Genomic DNA, 16,725 nt, shown 5'->3' on the forward strand with positions numbered 1-16,725 from the left:
GCAGCAAGACGTAAGGTGAGTCGGCCGCGAGGTTGATGCCATTGCTTGGAGGGGTTTTTCGAAGGGCATTTGCTTCGTTGTATCCGAGCCCAGCTGTCAGCAAAAATTGTGTTCGGCAGCGTCAATGTGGTCATCATAAATTAGCGTGCTTTTTGGAAATATTTCTGCGTGGTCCCATTCATGTCCTATATCGTGTGTGCACAAATCTTTCCAAACTCATGAGAACCAATTAACTCTCACTAAACGAACGCTTTAAACTGATACATGATGGACAGCAACAGGTTTCAGAAGCGGATGTCGTCGCTGTGACATGCCGTACGTGAGAACACCGGTAAAATTTTGACCATATACGCGCGTAATTTTGCATTGCGCGATGGTGATGCACACAATGTGCACAGCCGAACATGACTACATTTGTCGACGAATCTCTTGAGATGGTGTGCGTCAGTGGACAAAATTATGGACAGAAATAAAAAATGAGTTAAATGAAGCCTGCGAATTTTATGCGGTAAGAAATAATCGCATCAATGAGTTCCTGCCTTTTAAAGAAACGACAGCGAAAAGGTATCCGAAACCGAAACTGGTCACACATAATGAAAACAAACTTGGTGAAATTTTCTCTGGTTTTCCCCATGCCTTCGTGCAGCTGTCTCTAGTATATCCCTAGTGTTTCCAGCTTCCTTCGACTACGACGATCACGCCCGTCACATTTGTAAACATCATGGTAAACATATTCGTTTCGTCCTCCATGCATCTGAACACCAGCGCAATGTGAAGCTAAATTTTCCCCAATTTTCCCCGTGCTTTCGTGCAGCTGTCTCTAGTATATCCCTAGTTTCTTCAGCTCCCTTCGGCCACGACGTTCACGCCCATATTTGTAAACATATTTGTTTCGGTCTTCGTGCATGTGAACCCCAGCCTACAAGTTTGCGTTCTTCGGTGGCACGTTGAGCGCGCCATTACCATCATTTAAAGAAGTAAGTGCTGGTCTGTGTTTCGGTGGCTTTTTTTTTTTTCGGTCAGTTATGTTTTCATCGATGAAAAGCGCATTTGGGAACGATCGCAGCGTTGGCAGTTTTCAGTTCAAGCTGTCAAGACATTTACACATTTATTCCTGGCCCTGCACAATGCGCATGTAGATCGCCGAAAGATTCACGCGTGTTTGGTTTGGTTCATCATAAAGGTAGATTTCTGTATCGTAAGCGCCCGATTTCGCCAAGCACGACGAATGGCCAGGGAAATAAACTCTTGCGGCGCGTTTTGAATGGGACGTGTCATACACCGGCAGGGCTTTACATATCACTCACGTACGAATTCAAGAATTTGCTGTATAATTTTTGCTGGTGAGAGACGGACACAGCGCCGTGTCGCCTACATTACTGTCAGTCCGTAATTGTCATTGTGAGCCCAGCAAAAGACAGTTCTTTATCATATAAACCATGCATTAGCCAGCTGTGTTATCCTTGGTTTATCCTGTGGGAAAATAAAGAGAAGACCACTTCTGAATATGGAGCCCCTAAACTAATTCAGAAACTTTAATTGGCCAGATCTAGCTGTAGCTCGGGCAGTTAATAGCGGTGCCTGTGTAATATATACTTCAGCTGAGTAAATTTTATATTTTTCTAGTGCCAAAATGGCGTGAAATATACGATGTTTCTTAAATTAGCGTCCTTCAGTGCGATGAAATGAAACTGAAAACCTGAAACCATGGCCCTTTTTGATAGAATTTGTAACTGCCTTGCTGTATGCTGTTAATTTACTAGCCTGATATGTACATTCTGTTACAGCTGACCTTTAGGACACCGTACCATGGCAACATCAGCAATGTCTGGAGATCTGGCTTCAGCGATGTTTGCCTTCACAGTTGACCTCTACAAGCAGCTCCTTTCAGAGGGTGATGGCGCCAGAAACCTTGTCTTCTCACCGTTCAGCATTGCAGCTGCACTCTCAATGACTCTTGCTGGAGCCAGGCAGCAAACGGCTCACGAAATCACCGCCGTCATGCACACAAAAGGCGACTTGATCCATGCACAGTTCTCGGAATTCCTTACCCAGGTGTCAACCTATGCACCCAATGTAACGCTTGAAATCGCCAACCGCATGTACGCAGAGAACACATTCAAAATTCTGGATGAGTACCTTGCCACGCTGACGAAATTTTACAATAGCACTGTGGTGCCCGTCAGTTTCAAAACTGAGGCCGAACCAGCTAGGCTTGCAATCAATGCGTGGGTTGCAGAAGCCACCAAGTCCAAGATCAAGGAACTTCTTCCCAGTCAGTCTCTAGATTCTCAAACTGTACTTGTTTTAATCAACGCCATTTACTTCAAAGGCCTGTGGAACGAACAGTTTAACCCCCGTGCGACAAGCTTACAGAAGTTCCACACATCTAAAGAGACTACCAAGGATGTCCACATGATGTACAAGCAGTCCCGCTTCAAAATCAACACAGAATGCAGTGACTTGAATGTGAACGCAGTTGAAATCCCATACAAAGGTGGCAAGACGTCCATGGTGATACTGCTTCCATATGAAATCGATGGCCTCCCAAAGCTAGAGGCTGCTCTAACACCATCGAAACTCTTGGATGTAATCAAAGGGCTGGATTCAACGATCGTCGATCTCAGCCTTCCAAGGTTTAAGATTGAGTTAAGCTTGGACCTGAAGAAAACACTCGATGCAATGGGGGTGAAGGACTTGTTCACAAATAAGGCGGATCTCTCTGGAATAGACGGGAAGAAGGACCTCTTCGTCTCGGCCGCGTTCCATAAGGCCTTTGTGGAAGTCAATGAGGAAGGGACGGAGGCTGCAGCCGCGACAGGAATGGTGGTGACGGCCAGGTGTGCCATTATTGGCATTCCCTTTGCCGTGGACCACCCGTTCATGTTTTTCATTCGTAGTCACGATCCAGATGTCATACTTTTTGCTGGTTCAGTGCGCGACATCTAACATCTAAAGGCAGTTTGATCTCTCAAAATATTCAGCTATAGTTTTAAGTGTGTCTTCACCGGAATAAATAATCTGTGTGGAACCCAGGCACAGAAGCTAGTGCCGAGAGAACAAGAAAAAATGCATTTAATGTAACGCCGAGTGAACTTCAGTGTTAATCGCTGTTCAACTGTTGAGCTGAAACAACTCGAGAGAGGAAATTCAATTTAAGCTACCTACAGATGTAGGCAAATTCTGTTTGGTGATCCATGAATGTGTGCTTACAGAAAAGAAAAGGCACAATCATAAATTTGGTGTGCATAATCCTTTATGAAGCCAGGATTGCTTGCTTCACCAGAATCTCCCGTTATGTGCTTCTGTAGGGCAGTTAAGGTGGTGGAGTGAGGCAACTGACGCATGTGATAGGGTGATGTCGAACTAGCACTGGGAACACAAACTGAGTGGAGGTGCTTTGAATATGCAATGAACCCTTTCAATTTATGTCGGGATAACATCCCAGTGTTTGCAGGAAGGGTGGTCAGCTTGTGCATGGCGCCGACGTGCCGTGTCCCGGTGAATGACGGAATGTATGATGAGGTGCTGCGATATTTTGCCAGTTGAGTGAACTGCCTAATATTAATTTTATGACTGTTACTTATATGGTGCTTTTTGAGAATTGTTCTATACTGTAGTGCTATTCAGTGTAGGTAATTTGATGTCTAGAAGCAGCATGTGTCCGGTGTTCACAGTGAACCACTACACTTGGCTTATTGCACAAAAGCCCCTATAGCAAGCCGATTGTTTTTTTTTTCTATACATGGTTACGGGTGGACTACTTGCGTGGTTTGGATATCTCAACTGCTGATGCATCTATTTTATACAGTTTATGCTGCCACTGTTGCTGCAATGGTTTCAGAGTTTCCTGCTGCCTTCTTTTAGCCATTTTAAAAAATATTTTTGCTATTGATGATGGTGCTGCTTATACATATTCATCAATGCCTTTGAGGTTGTCTCCATCGATTGTTGTGTGCTGTTGTGCTTGATCTGTAATGGGAAAAGAATGGGAGATCAAAGAAATATTGCACAATAAAAATGTACACCTTCTGCTGAGTGTGATACTTTGCACACCTTCAATGAGCTTGGCAGGTGGATTTTTTTGTTTGTTATGCTATTCAGAAATTACACACTAGCGATATTACAAACTATTAGCTGTGGCTATATTGACTTTTTTGTGCAGAGTGATACAAATGTAAGGCACTGAGTGCTACATGAAATGAAGAAATCATTTGGTAATTGGTTGGAAGTTTTAATTGAATGCGAAACATATTGTGCATCTCTTCTATGGACACATATATGCATACGCATAGCAATTTAGTTCTGACCAGTGGCAGTTGTCTGTTAGAATGGATAACGGTTTGAGATTCCTCATTTTTGCAGCCTTTTAAGAATGACCAATTTGATCTCCTGACGTTACGTCTTGTTTCTTCTTTATTCGGAGTGTGTTGAAAAAATATATTAAGGACCACTACTACCAGTACTTAGGGTTACGACCTTGAGTGCCTTGTGCTGCTCTGACAACCATAAGCAGGGGCATGCCACATTGCATTCTGAGTAGCCTATCACAGGGTGTTGTGCATATGTGACCATGAAAGATCCCCAAATGAAATTAATACAGTTAAAATTGCATGATATCATTTTTGCTATACATCATGGAATAGTTTCTGAAAGCCAATAAATAGTTTTCAATTGCGTTGCTCACATCTACACCTTCCATACCTTTCGAGGTTGCTCAGTGGTTATGGCGCTCGGCTGCTGACCCGAAAGATGCGGAGTCGATCCCGGCCGCAGCGGTCGAATTTCGATGGAGGTGGAATTCTAGAGGCTCGTGTACTGTGTGATGTCAGTGCAGGTTAAAGAACCCCAGGTGGACGAAATTTCCGGAGCCATTCACTGCGGCGTCTCTCATAGCCTGAGTTGCTTTGGAACGTTAAACCCTACAAACCAAACCAAACATTTCTGCATTGCAATCCTTGATGGAGGTGGCTCTGAGGTTTCCTTGGTTGTGGGAAATGAATAAGGTTCTTGAGCAAGTGTAATTTCTTCACGTGTGTTTTTTTTTTCACTCAGACATAATGTGCTTGATTTCTGTAATTTTTCCTTTCTTTCCTACTTTTAGCCCCTTCCCATTAATAATATTGAATGGACATTATTCTGGTTAATCTTGCGGGCTTTTCTCTCTTTTATTTTCCTCTAATTTCAGACTCTGAACTGTTCACACAGAAAGGGCTATCACTGTAGTTTGATACAATCTAAGAAAAAAAGTGGCAAACGGTCCACGACCGTGCAACCATCACATCGTTCACATCATTCTATTCTCATGCCACCATGCTTGCTAGCCACCTGCATTCAAGCATGGTCATGCATAGGAGTTGAACAGAGCATGGTGTTAATTTGTTAGTTTTATCGGTTCCTCAAGGATAGGAGGGAAGATCTTAAAGGTGAAATACTATAGCCTCGCAGATGGCTTAGTCGGCTTGAGTACCATTTTGAAGAAGTAAAAAGAGCAAGAACTTCGCACTTAGTCAAACAGGAAGTGCCAATGTAACACATCTTTGACAGCTGCTTTGCTTTGGGGCTAGGGAGATGGGAAATGATGAAAAGAGAGCGAAGATAGGTGGCTGCACAAAAGCTTTAGTTTAAGCACTTATCAAATCGAAATGTGAAAATTTTTTTCAATCCGGCGAAGCACCACTCTGAGAGGTAGCACTTATCTCTAGTAATTCTTTGAACGCTGCATTGCTCGTAGCTGGTTGACATTAAGTTTACTTGCAGAACTACGAAAATTTGACTTACTGCAAAATTGCAGAGAAAATTATAATTCACAGCCCTGCTTAGCTTTCAATTAATGTCATCCCAGGTTAGGTACACAAAATTCATGATTTGGAGTCGAACATGCTTTTGCCCACCACGTACACTGAGCTCATGATGTGGAATATTTGTTCCACATTTCGTGTTTGTTGGAATTACAATATTTTAATTACATGGCAAAAATAGGAAACTATATGTAGTCTCTCATAAAAAAGGCAATCTGTTTATGGCTTTTCCTGAGGCATAATATCAATTTTTCAATTAATTTTGTAATCATTCCTTTATGTAATCAGCATATTACATGCCATGAAGATAAAGGGGCAAGGGGGCAGAAGTAACGTTTACGTAACCACACAGTATAAGAGAGAAAGGGTCATTACGTAAGCAGTCATCTATGTTTTATTAACGACACAGAACGTCTGGTGTGCATGCTTCATGAACCACACATGCATATGTGCTTAGCGAAACAGGCAGAGCATTAATGAGAGCAAAGCATTGTGCATTCAGTCATTTTTCAATCATAGGAATGTAGAAAGTACTAAACTTGTTAATACCTCTGGCTAGCTGATATATCATCATGGAGGCAACTACAAAAAACTAGACATGTCATGAAGTGTCTTGTTTAGACATCCTTATGACTGAGTTGTCAGGGCACCAAATAGCTATAGATTTCCCTAACATGGTGTCATGTCGCTTCTGGAAACTATTGTTGCCTTGCCTTTGAAGGAATGTCACACAGATGATGTGCGTTGATTTCTATTGTGGTACATCAACTTTGCTGCCAACTGTTAATCTTTATAGAAATCATGATTTGTGGCCTTGTAGTGTGTATTGGTGCTTGCTGGCAGGTAACGTTTGTGAATATATGGTAGAAAGACACTGACACTGAAATTGTGTAAAGATGCTTGAGTGAAGTCATGTTAAGTGCAACACCGGCTGCTTCTTCCTGAACATAACTTTGAGAGGTCAGCGGATAACTGCTGAATTCCTCAGAATAAATGCTGATTTGAAAAAGTCCTTTGCTTTGCAACATGCACCACTAGGAATTCTCCATCCCAGCAAACCAAAAACCTCTCAGAGACGTCTAGCTAGACGTCTCTGAGAGGTTTTTGGTTTGCTGGGTATTTCATCATGGCTGGACTTATTCACAGTGCAAGGATGGAGAACAAATCCCGCAAGCACTTCTCCTTGGAAATGGGATCGACCTTAGAAGCATTACAAAAAAAATCATCCTTAAAATCGAATCTGCCCCTTCAAGAATTTGATGTTCGTTAATATTTGGCGGTTATATATACGCGCCACTGTTCACAATATGTCACCGTTTGACGGCAGTCTGTCCCTATTGCTGACGTTTTAAAATTGAAAAGTTAATCCTACGTACTTTCGTTTCTGAAACAAGCCTGCAGGACGAACATAACTCGGTAAGTGTGTACGCCCCGGCCAGTTCAACTTCGCAGTTCTATGCCATGACTTTCAACTTGCAGTATTACACCCGCAACGTTTACGCCTTTGCCCACACTCGGCTGCAGGCTCTCAGTTTTTCGTGCAATTGTGAGGCGTTGTTTTAATACGTGAATCGCTTATGTCCACCGGCTATTTTCATACGAGAAAGCAGAGGCTGCCGAAAGTTCCCTAGTATCCCTAGGTTTTCAAAGCCGCTAACCACTGGGCACAGGGCACCGTCGCGTGACAGCTTTGTTGACAAACAAATATTCCAAGACGCGTGACGTAACCTGCGACTGCTGCAATCACGAAGTAACTTTGTAATTCTATGCTCCGAGAGGCGCTAGCGTCAACGACCATCGACTCACTCCCATATTAGTTAGCGCCGTTTTTCACACGCCTCTGCACCCGTTTTCGTCTGGGGCAGAGCCCGTTGACGCCCATTCGAGGCCGGCAAGTGTGCTCCCAAAACAAGTAAGTGGCGCGGCGATCAGTGTAACCAGTCTTATTTCGATTTCGCTGGTTTAGTGCGCAGTACAAAACATTCTGATCGCATTTCTCGAACGAGTTAAAAAGTAGGCCTTGCTGTTTGTTTGCGTTGGTATATACACTTGCTTCGGTATGTGGTTCTCATGCCAGCATTGAGTAGTTCCGAATGAATAATTAATCATGACAGCTTGTTCAGAAATCTTGCAATGCCCTGGGAGAGCCAGTTGGTTTCCAGTTAAACCACTTAGCGCCACATGAGACCTTAAGTTTCCTTTCGGAGACTTTCACTTTGGTGTATATACAAACTGTGAACTTACTGCAAAAAAAAAAAAAAAAAAACCTTGGTATTGAATTATTAGACTGCCAAATCAATAGTTATCAGTAGTTGTTCACAACGCCTGTGCCATACATTGCCAGTTGTGTATGAGAAAAGGTCATACCAGAGCCATATATGGCCCTGTGTCTTAGCCAAGGAGTGTTTATATATATAGCTTTTATATATAATAACCTCCTTGGTCTTACCACTGAAAGCTAGATTGATGTTAGTAGCAATTTTAAATGCATTCTGCGAGTCATTCACGCTCGGCAGCAATTAGCAATGGCAAGTAATAACGACACCATACTGAAAAAGTATGAGTACTAAAATTTCATTTCCAATTTGCAGACTGCCTTCATGATATGTGCAATTTTGCGCTTGTTCACTTTCATAAACTTCTGATTTTTTATACATGTACCTGTGCTTTCCAGGAACCCTTCGCAGCATAACCATGTCTTCAGACCTGAGTGCTGCACTCTCAGAATTCACAGTTGAACTCTACAAGGTACTGCTTTCAGAGAACAGCCATAAGAACATTGTTGTCTCGCCGTTCAGCATTGCAGCTGCTCTGTCGATGACACTTGCCGGGGCCAGGGAACGTACCGCCAACGAAATTGCTGCTGTCCTACACGCAAAGGATAACCTAATACACAAACAGTTTGCTGAATTCTTCTCAAAGGTTTCAGCATATGCACCGGATGTGACTTTGGAAGTTGCCAATCGTCTGTATGTGGAGAAGACATTCACCATTCTCAAAGAGTACCTTGCTGTGTTGAATGACTGTTACAACAGTGTTGTGATGCCTGTCAATTTCGCAAGCGAAGCTGAAGCAGCCAGGCTTGCAATCAATGCGTGGGTTGAAGAAGCTACGAAGTCCAAAATCAAGAACCTGATGCCCCCGGGATGTTTGGACTCTGATACTAGGCTTGTTTTAATCAATGCCATTTATTTCAAGGGTCTTTGGAATCAAAAATTCAACCCTAATGCAACAACCCTGAGGAAGTTTCATGTGTCCAAACAAATGACTAAAGAGGTCTACATGATGCATAAGCAATCCAAATTCAAGATTGCTGAATGCGGTGACTTGAATGTCAATGCAGTTGAGATACCATACAAGGGTGACAAAATGTCCATGGTGATACTTCTCCCCAGTGAAGTGGATGGCCTTGAAAAATTAGAGGCAGCATTGACGCCTTCCAAGCTTTCGGTCATCCTCGAAGGACTTGGATCAACACTTGTTGACCTCAGTCTCCCGCGTTTCAAGATTGAGCACGACGTGGATCTAATGGCTGTGCTGCGAACAATGGGTGTGCGGGCCTTGTTTGCGCGTGACGCAGATCTCTCTGGCATAAGCGGAAAGAAAGACCTTGTTGTCAGTGCTGCATTACACAAGGCCTTTGTGGAAGTCAACGAGGAAGGCACAGAGGCGGCAGCTGCAACTGCAATGCTCATCAGAAAGAAAAAATGTCTCGAAATTCCTTGTCCCTTTCCCTTTGTCGTTGACCATCCATTTATGTTCTTGATTCGAAGTCATGACCCAGATGTCATTCTTTTTGCTGGCTCAGTGCGTGATATTTGAGAGCTTGATTCGTATACTGAACTTGATGGATGTTTATCTGTGGGTGCAGATTTTCGCATTTTTATTTTTTTTGCTGATCATGTCCAGTGAAACAGGTGACTTGTTTATTTTCGTTGTCTTAGCCGCCACGGTGGCTCAGTGGTTATGGTGCTCGGCTGCTGACCCGAAAGACGCGGGTTCGATCCCGGCCGCGGCGGTTGAATTTCTTTGGAGGAGAAATTCTAGAGGCCCGTGTACTGTGCGATGTCAGTGCACGTTAAAGAACCCCAGGTGGTCGAAATTTCCGGAGCCCTCCACTACGGCGCCTCTCATAGCCTTAGTCGCTTCGGGACGTTAGACCCCATAAACCAAACCAAACCATTTTCGTTGTCTTAATGCATCGCATAAGTCACATTCTTTTCAAATAAAGGAATTAGCAGAGAAAGAAAGGCAGCCTTAAAACACAATGTATAAAATTAAAAAACAAGAAACAGACAAGCACTCTTATTTTCACCCTTTTTCCAGGGCAGAGAAAGTAGTAGTGATAGGTGTACTGCAACTGCCTCCACTCAAAAGTGGCCACTCCTCAGTGTCTGCTTGTCTTCCTGAATAATGTTCTTTTTGGCCAGTAGGTAGGAGCTTTTCATTGTGAATAACCATTTATTTACTCAGCATTATCTAGAGATAAAAGGCTCCTCCGCCTATGCAAGTTTCTCACAGTGCTTCATCTATTGTAGGAATGCCAGAAAGTTGATGCTTCGTATTTGTCTTCGCATGGTACGCGGGGTATAACAACCCGAAGCTGCATGTGGGGTTTGAGGGTCACCATAGATATTGGAAGGCTGCATGAGAATTTAGACCACCTGACCTAATTTGATGTACACTGACATCACAAAGCACATGGGCATTTTTGCATGTTGCCTTCATTGAAATGCGGTTGCCATGGCCAGGATTTTACCTTGCGACGTCATTCTTGGCAGTCAGACGTCAAAGCTACCAAGTTATTGGTGCAGGCGTAGAGGTATTATTATTATCAGCAGCAGCAGTAGCCGTACTCTGCTGCAATGCTCTTAACTGCGCGCAGATTAAATCACTTGTCTAATAAATTTAACACAAGTAGTTGCTTGATATTGGGCTCGTGTGTAAGTTAGCAAAGCATTTCCTGGTGATATGCCTGGCAAAAAGCCTTATTGTTAAGACTGAATCCATGTTTTATGCCAAACACTTGCCAATTGGCCAAAACCCAGCATCGTTGCATTTTACCCACAGTGTATGAACGTAAACACCTCAGTTCTTTTGGAGGCTGCCGTTGTGGCTCAGTGGTTATGGTGCTCGGCTGCTGACCCAAAAGACGTGGGTTCGATCTTGGCTGTGGCGGTCAAATTTCGATGAAGGTGAAATTCTAGAGGTCCGTGTAAAGTGCGATGTCAGTGCACGTCAAGGAACCGCAGGTGGTCAAAATTTCCGGAGCCCTTCACTACGGCGTCCCTCATACCCTGAGTTGCTTTGGGACGTTAAACCCCCGTAAATCAAATCAAGCATCATATATACGTGGATGTCGGCACATCTGCTGTTTGGTCTGTTCCAAACAGGTGCAGAAAGCTTGTGCTACCAATGACTTTGTGCTTGCACTAAGTGTGCACAGCAGTCCAGCCAACAAAATGGTGATGCCCGAGGAGGACATTTTTTTTTTAAAAGGCCAATGTTTGGTATGTGCAGTGATATACACATTTCATGGTGCAAGCTATTTATTTTATGTGAGACCTGTACATTGTTTTAAGTGTCTGCTATATTGAAAAGTCGCATGCCGCTTATGTGAGGTACCAATTATAGTGTTTGCATATGGAAGAAAGATGAATTTTATGGCAGTGCCTGGAACAGCTGTACCAACCTCTCAACTTCATAAACTTACCATAGTGTTTGATCCGTGTGAGATACGAAACTGGCCTTAATGTGTTCCTTTCTGCCTGGCATAGGCATGCGCAATTTGCGTGGAATGCCATTTTTGCAGTACATTTGAGAATGTTTTCTTCGTCCCCTTGAGATGCAGTGTTACATGTGGATGCATTCCGAACACTAATCAATCTTTCCTATGCAAGGGGTAATTTCCACAGATCTGGACACAAAAAATTCACTGCATTTTGAAACACCTTGAGCACAAAGGTATCTGGTAAGGCATTTGATATGAACTCAGGATTTTTTTTTTTTTTTAATGAATGGCTCTGTATTTTATGGCAGCTCTCGCATGTCTCCGGTGAGCATCAATTTTCGTTTGCTTGTTTTGTAAGCATGAACACATTAAACTGCCAAATATGTGTTCATTTTTTTTTTTTTACATAACGACTCATTCTGAGGGGAATAAGCTGAGACCGTGAAAATTGATGTGAATATATGAGGCTTATTGAAAATGGCTGCAATTTTTTCTGTGCAATCCTGGCATTCTGCTTACGACAATCTGAATATGTAAATATCTGCTCTATTAGATCATACTTCGCTCTTGGCGGGGTTATTCCTGCCATTTGTTTCACAGTCAACAGAAAAGTCTTGCAATGATGCAAAATACAATTGTGTTGTGCCAGTGACTACTCCCAGAAAAAGTTTATATTTTGTGCATGCAATCTCTACAAGTTGGTTGGTAATTTGAGGCTTCTCGGTGTAACATCTTGCTATCCTTGGAGTGCAGTTGAGTTTGCTCAAGTGCCTCTAAGTATTCCTGCTGTTTTTATTTCTGTGCTCATGCCTGTGATGCTGTTTTAACCATTAGTTTTGTTGTTTACATCTTTTAATAATGATCTCTAAAAGTAGCAACAACTGTCCCTATTGAAAATTATGTCATATGTGCCTTCGCTCCTATGAGAGCAGTCAGAATGTGATGCTTTAATACAATGGTAAGAGCTTTTACTCTGTTGACTGTATTTTGTTATTGCTAAGAGCTCTGAGCTAGTGCGAATTTATACAAGGATTGGAAAAATTTTTATTGTGTAAGGTATTTAGTTTTCTGCTGAACTTCTGTGAAGAGGTTTGATCTCATTTGCAGTTTGTCTTGTACCTCATTAGATAAATGTTGCGGGGAAAGGCTTGGCTGAACTTTTGTGCATCTGCTGCGTTCAGCACTGTAAGGTTCTTAGAAATCATAATATATCTGGTTGCTGTGATTCGAGTCAGTTGTTTTAACAGAGAGCTTGGGTGATCCAAAGGAAGATTGCAACATTGTAGACTGTGTCTGCGATGCTTATGCAAAAGTTGTGCTTGTGCTGATGAGAGAGAGTGACTAATTATTGATCAAGCTGCTGAAAGCAAACTGCAGTGTGTGTCTGTTTTTACTGATTGCAGTAGAATTATCTTTGCTGGTATGTATAGTCGCACTACCATAGTCTTAGACTATCTGCTTTCTTCGAAAGCACGCGATCACTGCACATTTGTTGTACTTCTAAAAAGCCTTTTTGCAGTGCTCTGTAGTTCTTTTGTAAACTGTACAATGTTACTTGTGTTGTCTTGTATACATGCAAAACATGCTATAAAGCTTTTCGTGTAGCTTCTCCTTTTACAACAACATTTTGTTTTTGTATATTAGAGGCAAAATAAATTATTTTATGCTGCTAATTCTCTCTCATTCCACTTCTAGTGTTGTGGTGGTCAGTTCTGGCTTCACCATGTCAAAATGACCTGTCCACAACTTCAGTTATGAAGGTTCTGTTTGGCACACAAGTGCACACACATTTTCTTATTGTCCATTATGACAATTATTTTGGCCTTCCTTGATAAGCAGTCATTATTTGTAAGAAGTGTTGCATCAGTGGTGCACATCAACTGTGATGGAGTACAACTAAGCAAGTTTTGTTCAGATGTAGTATTCAGCTGTTAGCCTTGTTAAGCTTTTTGTTTATTGTAGTATTGAGTGGGAGTTTAGCTGTTATTACAACAGCAAAATGCTTGGCATATCTATGTGTGTTCACCATGTTGTTAAAAGTTGTAAGGTAAATAATAAAGCTTTTATTATAGAAGTTACTCCTTGAGACCTTCACATGTACACAGATTAAGGAAATTCAGCATTTAACTCTTAAAAGGAATTTCTGGAAGTTTGGTGCACACATTATACACAAACACTACTGTTTTTAGTTGCCTTCAGCAGTGTGTATTTTACAGCATCATGCACTTTTTGCTCAGACATCGCCTCGGGCAGATTAAAACGAAAGAAAACATTAGCTTAGCCGAGCTGTCCGCATGATATTAAAATCAAATCGTCATCATTATGTTGTCTTGTATACATAGGAGCTTTAACACTGATGTGGTATAAGTAGAGAACCATCGACATCTATTAGCTCGACTTGCGGCAGTGCAATTCCAATCGGGTGATTGTGCTGGTTTGCTCTTTGTTGGGAAAGTATGAAATGAAGTCGAACAATGATTTGGTCAATGCATCCGGTGTAACACTTGAAACTGCCGAGTGTATGTACACAGAGAACACATTTAAAATTTTAAACAGTAACATGCCACTCTGACAGTGTTTTACAACAGTACTATACAGTGTTTGTCAGTACCAAGACTGAGGCAGGAGTAGCCAGGATTGCAATCAATGCATGGATTGGAGATGCTATCAAGGACCTTTTTCCTAAGGTATCCTTCGATTCTGAAACTGTGCTCGTTTTGATCAGCAATTTGCCTCTGCAGAATGAACCCCTGCGCAATGAGCTTGTATAAGCCCTACCTGTTGAGAGAGACTACTGAGGGTGTCCACATCATGTACAAGTGGTCCCACTTTAAGATTAACACGATGCAACAACTTGAGAGCAGATACAATCCCAAGCACAAGCCCACTTGTGGCTTCGGTGCTTCCGTTTCTTTGTATGTTCAGATTATGCTGAATAAAGATTATTATTATTATTATTATTATTATTATTATTATTATTATTATTATTATTATTATTATTATTATTAATCGAAATCCTGCGCTAAGAAGGTGGCAAGACATCCATGTTTATACTGCTTCCTTATGAAGTCGGTGGTCTTCTAAAGCTAGAGGCGGTGCTGACACCTTCGAAGCCCTCAGAAGGCTGGATTCAACGATCAACTTCAACTTTCCACACTTAAAAATTGAGGTAAGCGTTGATGTGAAGAAAATAGTCCATGCAATGGGGATGAAGAATTCATTTTCAGACAAGGCTGACTTCTTTAAATAAATGGGAAGAAGGACCTTGTCTCAGCTGCATTCGACAAGGCCTCATGGAGATCTGCGAGGAAGCGACAAAGGCAGCAACCACAACAGGAGTGGCGTTTCTTTTCCTGCGTACTACACCTACCACACCTATTCATGTTTTTAATTCGAAGTCACGACCTGTATATCATTTTTTTCTGGTTTGGTGCACAAAGTTTAGCAACTATAGAGATCTGCAAACTCGTGGATTTCTGAATCCTGCGGGTACATTTTAAAAAACTGTGACTGGCGTGGTTAACAGCTCCGGAGTTGGATATAAGTTTATGGCTGATGGACATAGCACTGTGTATAAATGTCTAGTGGAGGAGTAGGAAAGAACTTTTATTGCCCAAAAAATGCATTCCCCCAACCCCCTCGGCACTAGGGAGGCAGGAGGAACCGCTTTAGATGCTGGTTGGGAGGTCTTGCGTCCCGGCGGCCTCTTCAGCCAGTCGGACAAGGCGGAGCTGGAGCTGAGGGCCTGAACTACACAGCGGGGTCTCTCCAAGCTAGGATTCTTTAGAGTCGATACTTAGCGCCCTCCCAGGAGAATTTGCGCATTCCCAGATTATATATGGTCGAAGCACCCAACCCGCAGTGTGAACACGCGTCTGATCTTATCTAGTAAAGAAAGGCGAAAACACTGAAATTGTGCGAGATGCTTTAATGAAGTCGGAAGTATACCAGACTATACTCCATCCTGACCCTTGAATAAACTAGCAGAATCATATTGTAGTTCTTGATTTTCGTGAAAACTGGACAAAACACGAACGTAAACAACAGGACGACATTCAGGAATTCACCGTATACAGCAGGTTGCCATGGGTGCTATAAAAGTACCTGTGAAAAGTTAATCATTTAGCCGCAGGATAGGCGGTATAATTTTGTCTGCGTGTCAAATGGATTGGGTTCGAGTGGTGTATGATTAAATTACAATGAAAAAGAGTACAACAGGACCGGCGCTGACTATCAACTGAATGCTTTATTAGGAACAACACACAATATATACTCCAATGATAACCAAGAACGCATGGCAACACCAAAGGCTACAATGATACATCAATCACCTGGATCAAGATACTTCAGTTCACAGTCGTGAACTGTTACAGAGGGGATGCTCACGCACGAGTCACTGTTTTTTTGAATATATGAAAGGCTTCACTGATTTCCCGTGTTAGTTTATCTTTGTGTTTGTACAGAATCTGTATCAAGTGCCGTTCACGTGCGGGAAGACCTATGTAGGTCAAACAGGAAGGTGCTTGAACACCCGCTTAAGAGACCACAACACTTCATTAAGGGGGGCTCCGTCGTCAAGCTTGGCCTTGCATTACAGGAACTGTTCCCAGAATAACCAACCTGATTCTTCTGAAAAATTATGTACCCCCATTTTTAATGAAACTAAGATTCTGTACAAACACAAAGATAAACTAACACGGGAAATAGTGAAGCCTTTCATATTCAAAAAAACAGTGACTCGTGTGTGAGCATCCCCTCTGTAACAGTTCACGACTGTGAACTGAAGTATCTTGATCCAGGTGATTGATGTATCATTGTAGCCTTTGGTGTTGCCATGCGTTCTTGGTTGTCATTGGAGTATATATTGTGTGTTGTTCCTAATAAAGCCTTCAGTTGATAGTCAGCGCCGGTCCTGTTGTACTCTTTTTCGTTGTCCTTCGTTTAGCGCTGTTTTTTCCAAGAAACATGTACCAACTAGCTCAACTCTCCGTTTGATTAAATTACACAGTATCATTTCGTAAACATGTGATAATTTGAGAAAAACGAACAAATTTATGGTAATCATTTGATTTTCGAATCACTTCTTAACCAAAGCAAAGGCACAAAACTCGATCTAATACTACCCAATGGGCACTTAAACTCTGGACGTCCTGGGACGTTCGAGACGTCCTACGGACGTCCAGTGACGATTCA

General features: G+C 42.3%; 2 pseudogenes across 2 annotated transcripts; both read left to right on the forward strand.

The window, feature by feature from the left end:
* Nucleotides 1-718: 718 nt before the first annotated feature.
* On the forward strand, nucleotides 719-4,033 carry LOC149331798 (iris pseudogene; annotated as a pseudogene). The gene is made up of 2 exons (XR_016285102.1): nucleotides 719-977; nucleotides 1,788-4,033. The product of XR_016285102.1 is annotated as an iris pseudogene (transcript).
* Nucleotides 4,034-7,459: 3,426 nt separating this feature from the next.
* LOC149331799 (iris pseudogene) lies at nucleotides 7,460-13,228 on the forward strand (annotated as a pseudogene). Its single transcript, XR_016285103.1, has 2 exons — nucleotides 7,460-7,713; nucleotides 8,476-13,228. The product of XR_016285103.1 is annotated as an iris pseudogene (transcript).
* The last annotated feature ends 3,497 nt before the right edge of the window (nucleotides 13,229-16,725 follow it).

The sequence above is a fragment of the Amblyomma mixtum genome, chromosome 8 (assembly GCF_055824585.1).
Source record: "Amblyomma mixtum isolate Tamu chromosome 8, ASM5582458v1, whole genome shotgun sequence".
NCBI classification, from domain to species: domain Eukaryota; kingdom Metazoa; phylum Arthropoda; class Arachnida; order Ixodida; family Ixodidae; genus Amblyomma; species Amblyomma mixtum.